The sequence below is a fragment of the Urocitellus parryii genome, chromosome 5 (assembly GCF_045843805.1).
Source record: "Urocitellus parryii isolate mUroPar1 chromosome 5, mUroPar1.hap1, whole genome shotgun sequence".
Lineage (NCBI taxonomy): Eukaryota > Metazoa > Chordata > Mammalia > Rodentia > Sciuridae > Urocitellus > Urocitellus parryii.
In genome coordinates this window covers 97,328,058-97,346,343 of record NC_135535.1, presented here as the reverse complement: position 1 = coordinate 97,346,343, position 18,286 = coordinate 97,328,058, and the positions used below count along the sequence as shown (strand labels likewise).

The following is an 18,286-nucleotide window of genomic DNA, read 5'->3' as shown; positions in this document are numbered from 1 at the left end:
TCTCCTAATAACTTTTGAAAGTCGTTAAGTGATTTGAGTTGATCTACTCGTATTTGAATTTTTGGTGGACGGACCATGGTTGAGGATAATAGAACTCCTAAATAATTAATTGGAAAATTTAATTGTACTTTATCTATTGCTATCTCTAGATTATAATTTATTAATAAGTTTGTAAGTGTGGCATAACATTCTAGCAATGTGTTTTTATTTTTCTGTGCTAACAATACATCATCCATATAGTGAAATATTTGATAGTTCAGGATTTTGATTTCTAAGTGGCTGGATTGCTTTGTTAACATAAATTTGACACATAGTTGGGCTGTTAGCCATCCCTTGAGGGAGTACTTTCCATTCGTATCTCTGATCAGGACCTTCATGATTCAGCGCAGGGACAGTAAATGTAAAACTATCCTCAGGATGAATTGGAATTGAAAAAAAAAAAAAGCAATCTTTAATATCTATAGCTAAAACAAACCAGGTTTTTGGCAAAGCAGACAATTGAGGAATCCCTGATTGAGCAGGTCCCATAATAACCATCTCATTATTAATGGCTCTTAAATCTTGCAATAATCACAATTTACCAGATTTTTTTTTTTGATGACAAAAATGGGAGTATTATGGGGAGATATGGAAGGTTGTATATGTCCCTCCGCTAATTGTTGTTTGACCAGGTCATGGGCTACTTGTATCTTTTCTTTAGTCAGGGGCCACTGAGGAACCCATACTGTTCTTTCTGATTTCCAAGTAATTTTTATTGTCTCAGTGACCCCTTCTTAAAACCCAATGTCTATTTATTCCTTGATCTATTTGTATTGGTGTTGCTATACCTTGTTCTTGTTCTCCTAATCTTTTTTTTATCCTAAAACCTTGTCTAGCCCTAATAGTGGGTGCATTTGGATTGATGTTATTTGTTAATGTCAAACCTAATTGATCTAGGACATCTCATCCCCATAAATTTAAAGGAAGATGATCCAATACATATGGCTCTATAGTTCCTTCACATCCTTCAGGATCCTTCCAATCGAATACCATTGTACTTCTATGAGGATTAGTCTCCACTCCTAGGCCTCGAAGCGTTTAAGTGGCTTGTTGTAATGGCCAATGTTTTGGCCATTTTTGACGAGGTATGATGCTAAAGTCTGCACCTGTATCAAGTAGCCCATTAAATTTATGTCCTTGAATATTTAGTTTTAGTATGGGGTGAGAATCTAAATTTAAAGACAGCATAGCCCAATCTACACCTGTGGAGCCTAATCCCCTGGAACCTCTTTCTATAGTACGACTGGAAAATTTATCATGCAGGCTGGGTATTATTAATAACTGTGCTATTCTATCTCCTGGTGAAATTACTGATATACCCCTTGGAGAACTAGCTATAATTTTTATTTCACCTTCATAATCGGGGTCAATTACCCCAGGACTTATCATAAGTCCTTTTAGAGTAGAAGAACTGCATCCCAATAATAAGCCTACTGTTCCTTGGGGAAGAGGCCCTTTTACCCCTGTGGGAATGATTTGAACTCCCATCTCTGGAGTTAGTACTGCTCTGGCGGAGGCACAGATATCCAATCCTGCACTTCCTCTGGTTTGTCTGATGAGGGATCTAATAGACAATGTGTTCCTGGGCACTACCCTGATGGTGTCGCTGGGTTCCTCCAGTGGCCCGTATATCTGTGGTCGTAGGCCTCGGAGCATTGGGCCCCCCGTCCGTTTTTTGACAATGGAGCCTGATGCCTTTCTCCACGATATTGTGGATAAACACTTGGTTTTTGTCCGTTTTTTGATAATGGAGTACCCTCTATGGTGGTTTGAGAACGGCATTCATTAGCCCAATGTCTCCCTCTATGGCATCGTGGGCAAATACCCAGTATTCTACCCCTTTGATACCTAGTTTTGTTAAACTCTCCTCCTATGGGGCAATTCCTTTTAAAATATCCTGTTTGTTCACAACTGTAGCATGTTTTCGGCCTGGCATCTGAAGTCTGTTGTACTGCAGCTGCCAAGACTTGCCCTTGTTCATTAATGTCTCTACATAATTTAATATATGTGTTTAAATCTCCATGTTTCCATGGTCCAATGGCCTCCTTGCACCATCTGTTTGCTTGCTCAAAGGCTAGCTGTCTAATTAATGGCATTGCTTGTTCTGTGTCCCCAAAAACTCTGGTAGCTGTTTGAATAAGCCTATCTACAAATTCAGCATAAGGTTCATTAGCTCCTTGTATTACCTTAGATAATTGACCTTGTAAATCTCCATGTCCTTGTAAAGTCTTCCATGCCCTAACTGCATCTGCAGCAATTTGTGAATATATAGCAGGATAATATTCAATTTGTTGCTGTTGGCCCTCATAAGGTCCTTTTCCTAATAACATATCTAGATTTCTTTGAGGGTAACCGGCTGCTGCATTTCACCTAGCTGTCTCCATGCAAAATTCCTCATTGGCAACCTTCCATAACAAATATTGTCCTCCATTTAGCACTGATTTACACATGCTAGCCCAGTCTGCTGGCGTCATGTCCAAGTTGGTAATGGATTTGACCATGCTTACAGTGAAGGGTGCTTGGGGACCATAGGTTGTTACAGCCTCCTTTAACTGCTTCACTATTTTGAAATCTAAAGCATGGTGAATTTGCTGCCCTCCTGCCTGCTCAAGTACAGGGCATGCTAATCTTTGAGGTCCTGTCTCAGGATCCCATCTATCAACCAAGGGGGTTGAGGGCCACTCAGCTGTCTCCATAGGTGGAGCTGTTGGTTGAATTACACTCTCTGGTGATAGAACGGTGTTAGTAGCAGCCTCCTGTTGTAGCTTTTTCCCTAATAGCCCCTTTTCCTTTAAATTTTCTTCCTATCTGATTAGCTCGAGAGACCTTCTCTTTTACTTGATCTAAAATGTCTTTCTCCCTCTGTCTGACTAGCTCAAGAGATCTTCTCTTTTGCTTGATCTAAAATGTCTTTCTTCATGGTCTGAACCTCTAACAATTTACTTAACACTCTTTTGGTTTGTTTTTTACTAATTTCTAATCTACTATAAAGATAACGCAACCCAACAAGATAACACAAAACAAAACCGAAACAAAAAATCGTTGTATCAATTTTCCTATTTTCTTGACATGTGCATTTGTGGTCTATTTCTATCTCTTCCTCAGGGGCAAACAACTTCAAACCTTGAGCCAACCATTTTTCCCAGTTTGCCTGAGAAAGTTCTAGGGATAGGCAGCTTGAAACAAAAACAAAACAAATCAAAACAAGAACACATTGTTTTTTGAAATGGTCACCCATTCTCTCACCTTCCCTTAGGGGAGAGCAATTTCACTTACCTCCGAGCTTCAGGCGTTCCCCGCACAGGCCGCCAATTACTGCAGTCTGGCTGGCACAAATCACGAGCCACTCAAGCAGGAACAAACTTTATTTCTGAACTCCACCAGCACATTCTACACATGCGGCTCCTCCAGGAACCACCAACTGGAAAACCCCTCCTCCGGCACTTCCCCAACCAATGCGAACTCTTCAGGAATCCCCACGAGAGCTCAACCAGAACTCAACAGGAACTCCACGAGAACTCAAAAGTCATCATCTTAAAGGCTCGCTGGCGTCACCTCTCAACCACTACTTCTGGCAAAAATGCCATGTGTCATCCCGACTCGGCTGTGGCCCTCAACATACTAATATCCAATTTAAATGTCACTATTTCATAGCTTTCCTTAATCTCCTCACCTACAAGTCATTTTTATTCTTTTAGGTTCAAATAAGGTTCTGGACTATTTTTTTAAACATTTACTTGTTCATCAATTCTGTATCAGATAAACTTTTGGAGAGTGAAGATGTTAGCTTATTTTTATTCCAAAAATCTCATATGATATACATAATTTAGTGTACTTATTAAATTAAACACTTAGTGAATGATTAATAAAAGTAAATGTTTAAAATAGAAAAGATGTAATTAACAGAGCTGAACAAAAAGCAGCACTATGAAACTATCAGTTGAGTCATTTACTTATTTGTCCAGTCAATGGGGACTTGTTGCTGAAAGTGGAGATAACTGTACATAGTCCAGCTTATTAGTGTATGTCACAATAATTAGAGCTTAAAAATGGATCTCAACTATGGAGACCAAGGAAAAGAAACTGAGATAGACCCACCAACAGATGATTTGATTTAGTGCTAGTCTGTCAGTTTCTGCAGCTTACTGAAAAAGCTTATTCATATCACTATGCCCGGAGTAAAAGAGTTCTTTTGCTATATCCTGCATTTGCTACTTTCAAATTCCGTACCAGTTGGATTTACTCTTTATAAAATATCTCCACACTCTCACTTGCTGTTTCTGGACACCTTCTGGGAAATACTGCCCCATCTCAGAACTACCTATGTGGGTAATAAATCTTATTTTAACCACACCATGAACCACTGTCATGCAGTTTTAACATCTTAACCTAATCTTGCGAGTTTCCCCCATAAGAAAGGCTGTAGCAACACCTAGAAAGATAACATTAATGATGGTGGCACAATTTACTGAAAAATCTCCATAAATCCTCTACAGAAAAACAAACTAGATAGCAAAATCAGAAACCCTAAGACAACATTTCTAAAACTATGTGGCAAATTAAAACACCAAGACAGAAAAAGTTGTGGAAAACTATAAACAGCCAGAAGACATTACTAATTGTTATCAGAACCTCTGCAGAAGGAGTAAGAAACAAACAAAAAGGAATATAGAATATCTAAGGGCAGAACATCCAAGACAACACTGGAAAGCATGGCAAACAAAATTAGAACAGTAACTGAACAGTAGGAGTTGTGGCTACTCTAAGAATAAGTGAATACAACAAACCCATTATCAGCACTGAATGGGCTAGCATTATTTCCAACAACAGTTAACTCTCAAAATTGACCTTCTAGGGGACCCCTAGAAGGGTTCCCTTCGAGGCAGCCTTGAAATGAGGACAAGTCACTGGTAATAGAATGAAAAGTGAGTTTGATAGGTACAAGAGAAAAAAATGAAAAAATAAGGCACAGAAAAAAATGGAGAAAGAAACAATTATCTCAGAAAGCAAACTGCTGGGTTTTTTTCCCCAAACACATACAATCATGAGAGTTCTCTGTAAAGTCAGAAAACTGATGATGAACTTTGCCTTCTTCCGTAAGCTTAAAAAAAAAAAAAAATAACAGCTTTTAATGAAAATAAAATAATCCCAGCGTCTTGGGAGGCTGGGGCAGGAGAATCTTGAGTTCAAAACCAGCCTCAGCAAAAGCAAGGCACTAAGCAACCTCAGTGAGACTCTGTCTCTAACTAAAATACAAAAAAGAGCTAGGGATGTGGCTCAGTGATCAAATACCCCTGAGTTCAATCTCCAGTACAAAAAAAAAAAAAAAAGATTGTATGAAGCAATTATTAACATGACTATTACTGTAACAGCAATGAAATATAAATAACACCATGAAGAAAAGTAGTAACAGAGCTATACAGGAGTGAAATTTCTGCATTAGCAAAATTTAATAGTTTCATGAAGTAGATTTTGTCAAAATGCAATCTATCAAATAGTTATTGTTAAATGAAAATATATTTTAAGAAGATTGCAAAGGAATTAAAATAGTGCAGAGGAAAACATTTAAATACTAAAGACAGAAGAGGACAAAAATGACCTAAGATAAAAAGAAAAAAAAAGGCCAGCTGTAAGCCTAACATTATAATTAACATTAAATGTGAATATACATCAAAAGGCAAAGGTTGGGGCTGGGGATGTAGCTCAAGCGGTATCGCGCTCGCCTGGCATGCGTGCAGCCCGGGTTCGATCCTCAGCACCACATAGAAACAAAGATGTTGTGTCCGCTGATAACTAAAAAATAAATATTAAAATTCTCTCTCTCTCTCTCTCTCTCTCTCTCTCTCTCTCTCTCTCTCCCTCTCTCTTTAAAAAAAAAAAGGCAAAGGTTTCAAGACTGAATAAAACTAAGATCCAACTATATGCTGTCTACAAGTGACATTTTAGATACAAAGACACAATCTGTTGACAGTAAAAAGTTATGGCAAACAGTAATAGTAATACAAAACAGAGTTTGTTGGAGCAGCTCTGTCAGATGAAATATAACAAAACAAAAAGAAGTATTATAGCAGGCATGATGGTGCACAACTATAATCCCAACAACCTGGGAGGCTAAGGAAGGAGACTGCAAATTGAGCCTCAGCAATTAGCAAGATCCTCAGCAACTTAGTAAGACCCTTTCCCAAAATAAAAAATTAAAAGGGCTGAAATTGTAGCTCAGTGGTAAAGCAACCCTAGGATCAATCCCCAGTACTCCGCCCCCCCCCCCAAAAAAAAAGAAAAAAAATGAAGAAAAAGAAAAAAGTATTATTAGAGGTAAAAAAAAAAAGCTATTTTATGTCAAAGAATCAAATCATCAGGAAAATATAATTGCCAACACATATACATCTAAAAACAGAGCCCCAGTACAATGAAGCAAAACATTTCAGAATGGAAAAAGGAAAACAGTTCAAAAATACAGCTAAAGATGTTAACACCCTATTCTCATTAAAGAAAAGGACAAATAGACAAAAAATTATCAAGGATATAGAAAATGTGAACAATATTAACCTAACATTAACATCATAGCCTAGCATCTACAGCACACTCCAACCAACAAGAGACTTAAAATCTTTCTCAAGTATGCATGGAACTTTATCCAGGACAGACCACATACTAGCTCACAGAATTAATTTCAAAAGACTGAAATTATACAAAGCATGTTCTCTGACCCAAATGGAATTCATTAAGAAATCAACAGCAGATGGAAATTTAGAAAATCAAATTCTTTTCTAAATTCTATATTTTCCAAATTTTTCCTTGGATTTGGAAATAAGCAATCAGTCACAGAAAAAAAAATTTAAGTTTTGAGCTAAAAGAAAACAAAAATATAAAATTTTATGGACTACCTCCAAAGCAGTAATTAGGGATAAATTTATAGAATGTAAGTGCCTATTGTAGAAGATGGATCTCAAATAAATCTTCTTTCAACCTGCTTGACTTTGAGAACCTATCAAAGAATAAACTAAATCCAAAGCAAGCATAGGGGGAAAACAAAAACATCAAGATGCCAATCACAAAACAGAAAAATATAGAGAAAAAAAATCAATAAAACTCAAAGTTGGTTCTTTGAAAAGATTAATAAAATGGACAACCCCTTAGCTATAGTGACCAAGTAAAAAGCTAAGACACTACTGTGAAAACCAAATAAATTATGAATAACAGAGGAACATCACCATCAATTTACACAAATTAAAAGAATCATACAAGGGATACCAGGGACAATTTTATGGCAACAAATTGGACAATTCATATGAAATAAAATATTCCTAGAAAAAAACAATTGAAACTGATTCAAGAAGAAATTTTAAAAATATCTGAACAGATCTATACAAATAAAGCAAATAAATTAGTAATTTACAATCTTCCCCCCAATCCAGGCATCAATTCTGATGAAAGCCTGCCACAAAAAAACTACAGCTAGCATTATGTCTAATGGCAAAAAATAATTGAATGCTTTTCCCAAAGATTTGGATGGAAAGGAACAATATTTTACAAGAGTTCTAGCCAATGCAATCAAGCAAGAAAAGAAGGCATTCAGAATGAAAAAGGAAGAAATAAATTGCCATTAATCACAGATAACATGATTTTGTATGTATAATACTAAAGAATATTTTTTAAAGCCTCCCAGACAGGGATATATAAAATGATGGATTAGAGGAAGGCTGAGGTTTCTAGTTGCTCCCATGGCTCAAAATTCTCAGCAAAATGGGTGTCAGAGAAAATTCCCTGAAATCAGTATCAAATGGTCAGATTCAAAAACAGGAAGTTGAGTGCTTAGAACAGAGGACAAAAATGAGGACATCACAGACCAACCCACAGTGCCAGTTCACCAGAGAGGGGAGGGACACAAACAGAGAGAAAAATAATGTACAAATACAGCACAGAAAAACCTGCAAATCAGAAAAGCTGACTGTACTTAGCAGAACCAGAGGCTGATGTATAAAAAAAAAAAAGTGCCCTGTTTTCCAACTGGCAAACAAGAGATGAGACCCCCTCTTGAGGAAGCCATACTGCAGCTTGCAGCTGTGGGACACCAGGAAATCACAGCAAACACTGTATACTGCGCTGGCAAGAGCCTACTGTATGGTTTAGGGTATACTCAGCAGATTGTAACTGAAACAGGTACAGAGAAGATTGTGCCCAGAGAATTTAAGTCAGAGAACAACATGTTTTCTTTATGAGTCTTGTAGCTCACAAAACCAGCCAAAGAAAGTGGGGAAACTGAACAAGTGTGTGCGATTACACACTCAGGAATTAAGCCTGGAAAGACCATATTTGTGAGTGGTAGAGTGTACAAGACCTGTGGAGGATTGGCTACTAAAGTGAAATTCTTGAGAGGCACCTAAGATTCAGAGATCCAGCAGTGACCAGAATTCACCCGACTGAGGAGGGTGTTGATCTAATCTCTCCAAAGATATCATGAATCAAGTCCCAAAGGTCATCAGAGCTAAACACCAGCCACCAGAATTCCCCTTTTAGAACTGTACATTAACTCAGCCCTGTCAGTGCACTGATCTAGTCTATCTGGGCAAAATTCTAATCAAGAGTACTTCCTATTCCATCCTATCTTGTATCAATGGGAAGGGAAGCAGAGAGTTATTTCAAGGAACTTTATTTCCAGCTGTCAACTTGGTGAGCAACATAAAAAGAGGAAAGGTTTAATAATCCCAGTACTTGCTCTCTAAAGGGGTACACAGCCAAAGAAGAAACAGAACGGACAGTCTTTACAACAGTGAACATCCATCCTTGTCAACAGTTTTGACCACCAAAGTAGAAATAATTCTTCCATTTTTCATTAAGAATTATATGTGTGTGTAATTGCTTTGCTTGGGATTTTGTGAATAAAATATATTTGTTTTATATACATATACACATATAATTAGATGTTGATGGACTTTTATTTTATTCAATGAAAGAAATAATTCTTCCATTTTTCATTAAGAATTATGTGTTTGCGTGTTCTTGCCTTGCTTATGGTTTTGTGAATAAAATACATTTGTTTTATTTACACGTGGTGCTGAGAATCAAACCCAGTGCCTCACAGATGCTAGGCAAGTGCTCTACCACTGAGCCACAACCCCAGCCCTTGTTTTATATTTTTATCATTTTTTATCTGTTACTTTTTTTTTGTGGGTTAGGATATTTTGTTTTTCCCCCCTTTGGTTTCTCTTATCACACTCTTTCTCTCCATTCTTCTCCTTTTAATAATTCTCTTATTCTTTTTTTTAACTTTTTTTTGTAGTTGTGTATGGACAGGATGTCTTTATTTTATTTATTTTTTTTTAATGTGGTGCTGAGGATCAAATCCAGTACCTCACACATACTAAGCATCTGCCACTGAGCTACAGCCCTAGCCCTGTTTCTCTCTTTTAGCTTCCCTTATTTGGCTTTTTCTCTTCCTACTTTATATCAGTTTTGCTTTCCAATTTGAAATATTCAAAACTTTCACAAATTCTTTTAGTTTCTCCTTATTTTGGTAGGTTTTTATTTCTTCCTGTATTCTGAGGTACGACATTGCTGGTTACTGTGATCTGGCTGACAGTTCCTTTCTTTCAGGGCTTCCTACCCCATTTTCCTTTCTCTTATTGAATTATATTTTACAATCTTTCAGAAATATGTATATACTATCAGTCATGTTGTTGTGGCGATTGGGACTATAGATGGCATAACTGACTCCTGTTGTTTAATGCCACATCTGGCTCAGTACTACTTATTGTTGCTGCTGTACACAACACAACTTCCTGATCTACAAAAAGGACCACACTCATGAGACCTACAGAAAAAGTGAGATTCTTAAGTTCTCATGTAATTAATATACACTATGTCAAATCATTATCAAAGAATTAGTAGAGAAACTATACTACAAAATTCACTTGGAAATATATTTAAAAACTGACAGTAATTGATATTCCAGAGACGGGATCACTTCGACAAGAGAAGGCTATGCTCTTAAAATAGAAAAGTTGAAGAGAACCCAACAGACACACAAAACCCAACACAGGAATACAACAAATATGAAAAAAACAGATAACATAACACTTCCTAAAGTTCATAATTTACAAGCAACTGACTTCAAAGATATTAAAGCAAATGAAATACAACAAAAAATTCAAAACAATGATTATAAAAATAATCATTGAATTCAAGAACACAGAAAAACTAAATGACTAAAGTAGTCAGTATAGGATATAAATGGGAAATTCCTCAGTAAACAAAGAATCCTTGGAAATGAAAGGCACAATAAAAAAAAAAAAAAAAATCAGTTGATAGTCCCTCTAATAGAGTAGACCATGCTGAAAACAGAATCTCAGAGCTGGAAGACAAAGTGGCCAACTTTGAATATTTGGGCAGATTTAAAGAAAATAAGCAAACATGTTTACAATATACAAGAACTCTGACACAACATCAAGAAGCCAAACTCAAGAGTTGAAGAGGGCCATCAGACACAGAGTAATGACATGAATAACCTCTTCAGAGAACTAATAACAAAAATTTTCCAAATCTTGGGAATGAGATAGACCTAGAAACAAGAAGCAAGCAGAACCCCAAATACACAAGTGTAAAAAAGAATCACAAAACAACATGTAATTAAAATGCCTAATGTCCAGAGCAGGATAGATTTTTAATTTTAAAAGTCTCAAGAGAAAAACATTAGATCACATTTAGAGGCAAGCCCATCAGAATTACTTCTGAATTCCCAGCACAAAGTAAAATCTAGAAAGATTTAGAATGTGTTCCAAGCCTTGAAAGAAAGGATCTGTCAACCACATCACAATACCCAGCAATTGCTGAAAGAAGAAATAAAAACATACCAAAATAAGGAGAAACTAAAAGAATTTGTAACTACTAAGCCAGCACTAAAGAAAACACTTAAATACTACACACAGGAAGAAATCAAAAACAAATTCCAGAGCTCGTATGTACACAAATTTCATTTGAAAAGTAGCTAAACAAAAAAAGACCAAATTAAACATTAGAAATAAATCAAAATGCAGGAATTAATAAACAGCTCTCTACCATAACTCTGAATGCAAATGATATCAACTCCTCAACTGAAAGACATAGGCTGGTAGGATGAATTAAGAAGAAATAAAACCCAACTATATATTGTTTTCAAGAAATCAGGCTGAAAATCAAAGGATGGAAAATGATATGCTATATAAATGGCACCCCCAAAAAAGCAGAAGTAGCTATTCTCATGTTCAACAAACCAGACTTTAAGCCAAAATTAATCAAGAGACAAAAAAGAAAAATCACTTCTTACTAGTAAAGGGAACAATCCAACAAGATATCATGATAGTAAATATTTATGCCACAAACATCAGTACACCTAATTACATAAAACAGACACTTCTAGCCTTAAAAATGCAGATCCTAGATCAATATTAGGACATTTCAACACACCTCTCTCAAAAACACTCTTCAGACCTAAAAAACATTATAAATCCAACGAACTTAATAGATATCTGTAGAATATTTCATTTAACAACTGCTGAATTCACTTTTTTCTCAGATGCTCATGGACATTCTCTAAAACCATAAGGCCACAAAACAACTCCTAGTAGATACAGGGGAAAAAATTATATAACTCCATGTACCTTATCATACAGACTGAAATTGGGGGGGGGGGAGACAAGAAAAACTCGAAACTATATGGTTTATATATAAACACTGAGCAAACTAGGGAGAAAAGGAACTTACTTCAACATCATAAAAGTTATTTATGACAAACTCAAAGCCAAATCATAGTAAGTGAGGAAAAAATGAAAGCATTTACTGTAAAATATAGAACAAGAGAAGCCATGTTCATTCTCACTGCCTCTGTTCAATATAATACAAGCCACAGTGATTAGGTAAAAGGAAGAAATAAAAGAGATAAAAACAAAGAAGGAAGAGGACAAATAATCAATATGACCCTACAAGATCCAAAAACCTCCACAGACTGCCAGAGCTAATCAACAAATTCAGCAGGATACAATATCAACATATAAAAATCAACAGCTTTACAATATACCAATAATAAATTTGCTGAAAAAGAAATCAGGAAAACAATCTCACTCACAGTAGATTAAAAGGGAAAAAAAGCAGTATATAGTTGCAATTCAATCCCCATCAAATTACCAGTGACATTCTTCATAAAACTAGAAAAAAACAGTACTCATGTGGAAGAACCAAAGATTTAGAAAAGCCAAAGAAATTCTATGCCAATAAAGCAATGCTGAAGGCATTGTAATACCTGGCTTCAAATTACACTACAGAGTTATAACAACAAAAACTGCATGGTACTTACATAAAAACAGACACATAGACAAATGGAACAGAATAGAAGACACAGAGATAAACAAACACACAGAGATAAATAAAGTCATCTAATCTTTGACAAAGGTGCCCCCCCCCAAAAAAATGCTGAAGGATAGACAGCCTTTTTAACAAATGGTATTGGGAAAACTGGTTATCAATATGAAGAATGAGACCAGCTCCCTATCAATCATATTTGATTCAATCCAAAATGAATCAAAGGCCTAAGAATTAGACCAGAAATTTTGCAACTCCTAGAAGAAAATGTGGGGCAAACACTCCAGCATATAGGCACAGGCAACAACTTCCTCAACAGGACTCTTAAAGTTCAGCAAATACCACCAAGAATAAAAAAATGGGATAACATCAAATTAAAAAGATGCTGCACAGCAAAAGCAGCAACAAGAATATGAAGAGAGATCCTAAAGAAGAGCAGAAAAGCTTTTGCTAACTAACTATTCTTCTGACAGGATTAATAACCAGAATACTTAAAAACCTCAAGTTTACCACCAAAAGAACAAGTAGTAACCCAATCAATAAATGGGCAAATGAACTAAGCAAACATTTCTCAAAAGAAGAAATGAAAATGGCCAACAAATATATGAAAAAATATTCAACATTTTTAGCAATTAAGGAAATGCAAATCAAAACTACACTGAGATATCATTTCACTCCTGTTAGAATAGGAGTCATGAAGAATACAAACAGTAGTAAATGTTGAAGAGGATGTGGGGCAATGAAGAATACAAACAGTAGTAAACGTTGAAGAGGATGTGGGGCAAAGGGAACACTTTCACAGTGTTGGTGGGATTATAAATTAGTACCACTACAGAGATTAGTATGGAGGTTCCACAAAAGACTAAGAATGGAACCATCATATGACCCAACTATATACCACTTCTCCATATTTATCCTGAAGAATTAAAGTCAGCATACTATAGCAATACATGAATACCCTGTTTATGACATCACAATTCACAATAGCCAAATTATGGAACCAGTATAGTTAGCTATCAGTGGATGGATGAATAAAGAAAATGTGAAATATTTACACAATGGAGCTTTGATTTCATTTTTTTTTAATATTTGTTTTTTAGTTGTAGGTGGACACAATAATCTTTATTTTATTTTTTTGTGTTGCCAAGGATAGAACCCAGTACCTCATGTGTACCAGGCGAGCACTCTACCCCTATCACCAGCCGGCTGAACGGTGGTATGAACTGGGTTCAAAGGAGCTGGCTGTATCAATAACTAAGAAAATGGCGAAGAAACCTCGCAGTACATGAACATAAATTTCTAAGGCAGGACAGCTCGGCTCAGTGACCCCAAGAGTCAGCTCCAGTGCAAGAGAGCATGCACCTGGATTCTCTTTATTTTTTATAAGAGGGACACAGAAAAGGAGGTCGGATGGAATGTTCTTCACCAAATAAGGCAAAGGGAATCAGGTTTCAGAGGGTTGTCCATCTTGAAGCAGGTTCCTTTGCTGAGCAAAGGTAAAGGCCACTTGCTTTGTACAGCTTTCCCAGGTGTGCTAGACAGGTACCTCCATAGCTCCAGAGGGACGGGGTGGTGGGGTGAGGTAGGGGGTAGCCCTGAAAGCTCATCCCAAGGGCAACGGGTAGCTCTCCACACTACCGCTGAGCCATAACCCTAGCCCTTATTTTTTTTTTAATATCATACACAATGAAGTTCTATTCATCCATAAAGAAGAACACATTATGTCATTAGCAGAAAAACGGATAAAAATTGAAAGCATTATGTTAAACAAAATAAGCCAAACTGAGAAAGTCAAGGGTCATGTGTTGTCTTTCATGTATGAAAGCTACAGAAAAAAAAAGGGAAAGTATCTCATTAAGTAGAAGGGAGACCAGAGGAGATACTGGGGAACCATAATGACCAAATTATATTATTATATTGTTTGCATGTATGAATATATAACAAGTCTTCTTATTATATACAATTGTAATATACCAATAAAAATATGGGAATAAAAAAATAAAATATGCCAAAAGTTGGTGAGAAACCAGAAACACATATGGAAGAACATAAAATCAGAAAAGCTGAGAAAGGAGATGACAAAACTCACATTTTGGAAGAAAAGTTTAATCTCTTTTAAGTTTATGTCTTCCTTTTTTATTTTTTTTAAGTTGTAGATGGACACAATATCATATATGTATGTATGTATGTATTTATGTGGTGCTCAGGATAGAACCCACTGCCTCAAACATGCTAGGCAAGCGCTCTATTGCTGAGCCACAATCCCAGCCCCAAGGTCATGTTTTTCTAGGGGTTAGGGTGGGGGGTATTTTGTTTTGGTACTGGGGATTGAACTCAGGGGCACTCGACCACTGAGCCACATCCCCAGCCCTATTTTGTATTTTATTTAGAGACAGTGCCTCGCCATTGCTGAGGCTGGCTTTGAACTCATGATCTTCCTGCCTCAGCCTCCCAAGCCACTGAATTACAGGTGAGCGCCACTGAACCCGGCAAATGTGAGACAGGTGAATCTACAGTTAAATGTTTTTTTTTTTTTTTTTTTGGGGGGGGGTGTTGTGTGCGTGTGTGTGTGTGTGTGTGTGTGTGTGTGTGTGTGTAGCTAGGGATTGAACCTAGGGCCTTTTGCATGAGAGGCAAGCACTCTACCAACTGGGCTATATTCTGTTCCTCACTCTTTTTTCCTTTGCAGTAACTTTTAATGAGACTTTATCCTGATATTTATTTGATTCTCATAACTGTGAACAATTAGTTTTCCTGAACTTTCAGAAGAAAGTGGTATTTAAGGTGGTTTTCCTAACTGCATAAAATCTATTCCTGTTTTCTCACATAATAATCAAAAATATTATAGCTTGATATACTACTCCTCAGTATTTGTCCTAAAGAATTAAAGTCATCATACTACAGTTATACACACATACGCATGTTTACAGAAGCACAATTCATAACAGCCAAACTATGAAACCAGCCTAGGTCATCAACAGATAAATGGATAAAGAAAATGTGGTATCTATGTACAATGGAGTTTTATTTAGACATAATGAATGAAAAATTGATGGAACTTGAGAACATTATGTTAAGCAAAAGAAGCCGAACTCAGAAAGTCAAGGATCTTTTTTTTTTCTTTTTTTTAATGTGGAAACTAGAGAGGAAAATGGAAAGGAAAGGTGGGAGACATCCCATGAAAATCGAAGGGAAATCAGTAAAGGCCCCAGAGTCAGGGAAAGGGAGGAAAAGGGGAATAATATTGGCCAAAATATTGTGCATGTACAAATATGTAACAACGAATCTTACCATTATGTATAATGTACCAATAAAAAAATATAGGAAAACCAAAAAATATGATAGCTTGGTGTTATAGTTTGGATAAGGTATCCCCGAAAGCTCCTGTTAATGCAAGAATATTCAGAGATGAAATGACTGAATTATGAGAGCTGTAACCTAATTAGTCCATCCTAGTTTTAATGGACTGTTGGGTTGGAAACTATAGGCAGATGGGGCGTAGGTAGAGGAGGTGGTCACTTAGGTTATGCCCTAGAAGCGTATATCTTTCCTACGTCCTCTTCCCCTTTCCTCCAACTCAATCTGTGTTTTGTTTGTCTGTCACTCTCCTTCCCTTGCTCTCTCTACTTCCTGACTCCACCATTAGCTGAGCAACTTTCCTTCACTTAGTCCTTTCACCATGTTATGCTACCTCATCTTGGGCCCAGAGCAATGGAGACTGCTATCTATGGACTGAAACTTCTGAAACCAAAAGCCCCAAATTAACTTTTCCTCTTCTAAGTTGTTCTTCTCAAGTATTTTAGTCACAGTGACAAAAAAGCTAGGAGTTCTTAGAAAATAAGCATTGTTGATTTTTGCTCGTTGTGGTACCCTGCTCTGGATGAGAGGTCTGCCACACATATTTTGAGAGTTCACTGGAGCAGGCCATACTAGATTCTTTTGTTTTTACCATGAACATACTACACGTGCCTGATATTACACTGGAAAACCACATACCTTTCCATTTCTTTATAAATTTTCTTTATAAATTACCACTTTTAAAAATAGGTCACCACATCATCCAGCAAATAGTTGAAGCTGTTTTGACATTCCCCCACTTCCAAGTCCTATGAGATACCCTATTAATTCTATTTGCTCACTCCTGCAGAGAATAATACCATGGAGGTCTTGTGGCTGTTGGTGGCATGACCTTCCTTATCTGTTTGTATTTCTAATGCCTGACACTAGTTTTATAGTCATTTTTATAAATATGGTTTCGTACCTAGTATGTCAATCTTCCTTTAAAAATAAAAGCAGCAGCAACGACGACGACGACGACAAAGTAATATCCCTCTTCCTAGAATCTCTTATGACCAAATTTGAAGTGGAAACACAACTGCTTAATTAATTAATCATAAATGAAGGCCCAAAGAAGGCACAGGCTTTATAACAACCTGCACTCTTTTTTTTTTTTTTAAAGTTTTAGATACAATACCCTTATTTTTGTTTGTTTATTTTTTTATGTGGTGCTGAGGATCAAACCCAGTGCTTCACACATGCTAGGCAAGCACTCTACCACTGAGCCACAACCCCAGCCCTCATAAATGTTGGTTTTGGGGGGTTTGTTTGTTTGGGGGGTACCAGGGAGTTAACTCAAGGGTGCTTAACCACTGAGCAACATCATAAATGTACTTTTTTACATTTATTTTTAGTTCTTTAAATCATCAGGCTATAGGTTATTTCACTTTTTTGAAATGAGCCAAAAAACTTCATGATAACGAAAGACTAATTTGATTAAAGTTTTTAAACTTTTCATAACTCAGAGAATTTACAAAAGTTTACAGTTTGAATAATCCTTCAACTACCTCAGACTCACCTCTGATAGAATGTTAGAAAGACCATCAAAAACTCACATGATCAAACACAAGAAAGTAAATATAAAATGTCATTAAAACCTAAATGTGATCTAAGAAGAAATTCCATGTATCTGTATTACAGACTTTGTCTTCCTAGGGATAACTGGAATATATGATGCATGCAGTAGGTCTTTCTCTTAATCCAGGGGTCACTGAACTTCAGCCCAGAGGCTTACTATCCATTTTATAACTACAGCTTTACTGGGACATAGCCACACCTATTCCCTTATGCATTACCTATAGGTCCTCTCAAACTATGGGTAGCACAATAAGCTAAACCAGGGATCATAAGACCCTCACAGAAAAAGTTGGTTAATGCCTGCAGTTTGGATGTGGTTTGTCCCCACCCAAATTCAGATGAAATTTAACTGGCAAAGTAACAGTAACAAGAGGGTGAGTCTTTAAGAAGTGTTTGAATCACTGGAGGCTCTTTAAGAAGAGATTTATAGTTCCCAGAATGAATCAGTTATCATAAGAACAGGTTGTTATAAAGCCATCTGTGCTCCCTTTGGACCTTCACCTCTGCGGTACATGCCTGCTTGATCTTCTGCTTTTCCTGACATGTTATAGCATGAAGTGCTCACCAGACATGACTGCCTAATCTTGAACTTCTCAGTCTTCAGAACCATGAGCAAATATAAACTTTGGGGGGTGGGGGGTGTACTGGGCCTTTAAATCCACAACTTTAATTTTGCTAGGCAGGTGCTCTGCCACTTAGTACATGCCCAACCCTTTTTGAGATAGGCTGCCCTTGAATTTGTGAACCTCCTGCCTTAGCCTCCCAAGTAGCTGAGAATATAGGCATGCATCACCGTGCCTGACATAAACCTCTTTTCTTTATAAATTACCTAGTCTCAGGTATTCTTTTTTTTTTTTTTAAGAGAGAGAATTTTTTAATGCTTATTTTTTAGTTTTCGGCGGACACAACATCTTTTGGTTTGGTTTTTTTTTTTTTTTTTTTTTTTTTTTTTTTGTATGTGGTGCTGAGGATCGAACCCGGGCCCCACACAAGCCAG

The 18,286-nt window shown here is 36.7% G+C and overlaps 1 protein-coding gene across 1 annotated transcript in view; it reads right to left on the bottom strand.

Moving 5' to 3' along the window:
• Lrp6 (LDL receptor related protein 6) overlaps positions 1-18,286 on the bottom strand; it is a 180,430-nt gene that overhangs the window by 101,581 nt on the left and 60,563 nt on the right. The window lies entirely within an intron of this gene.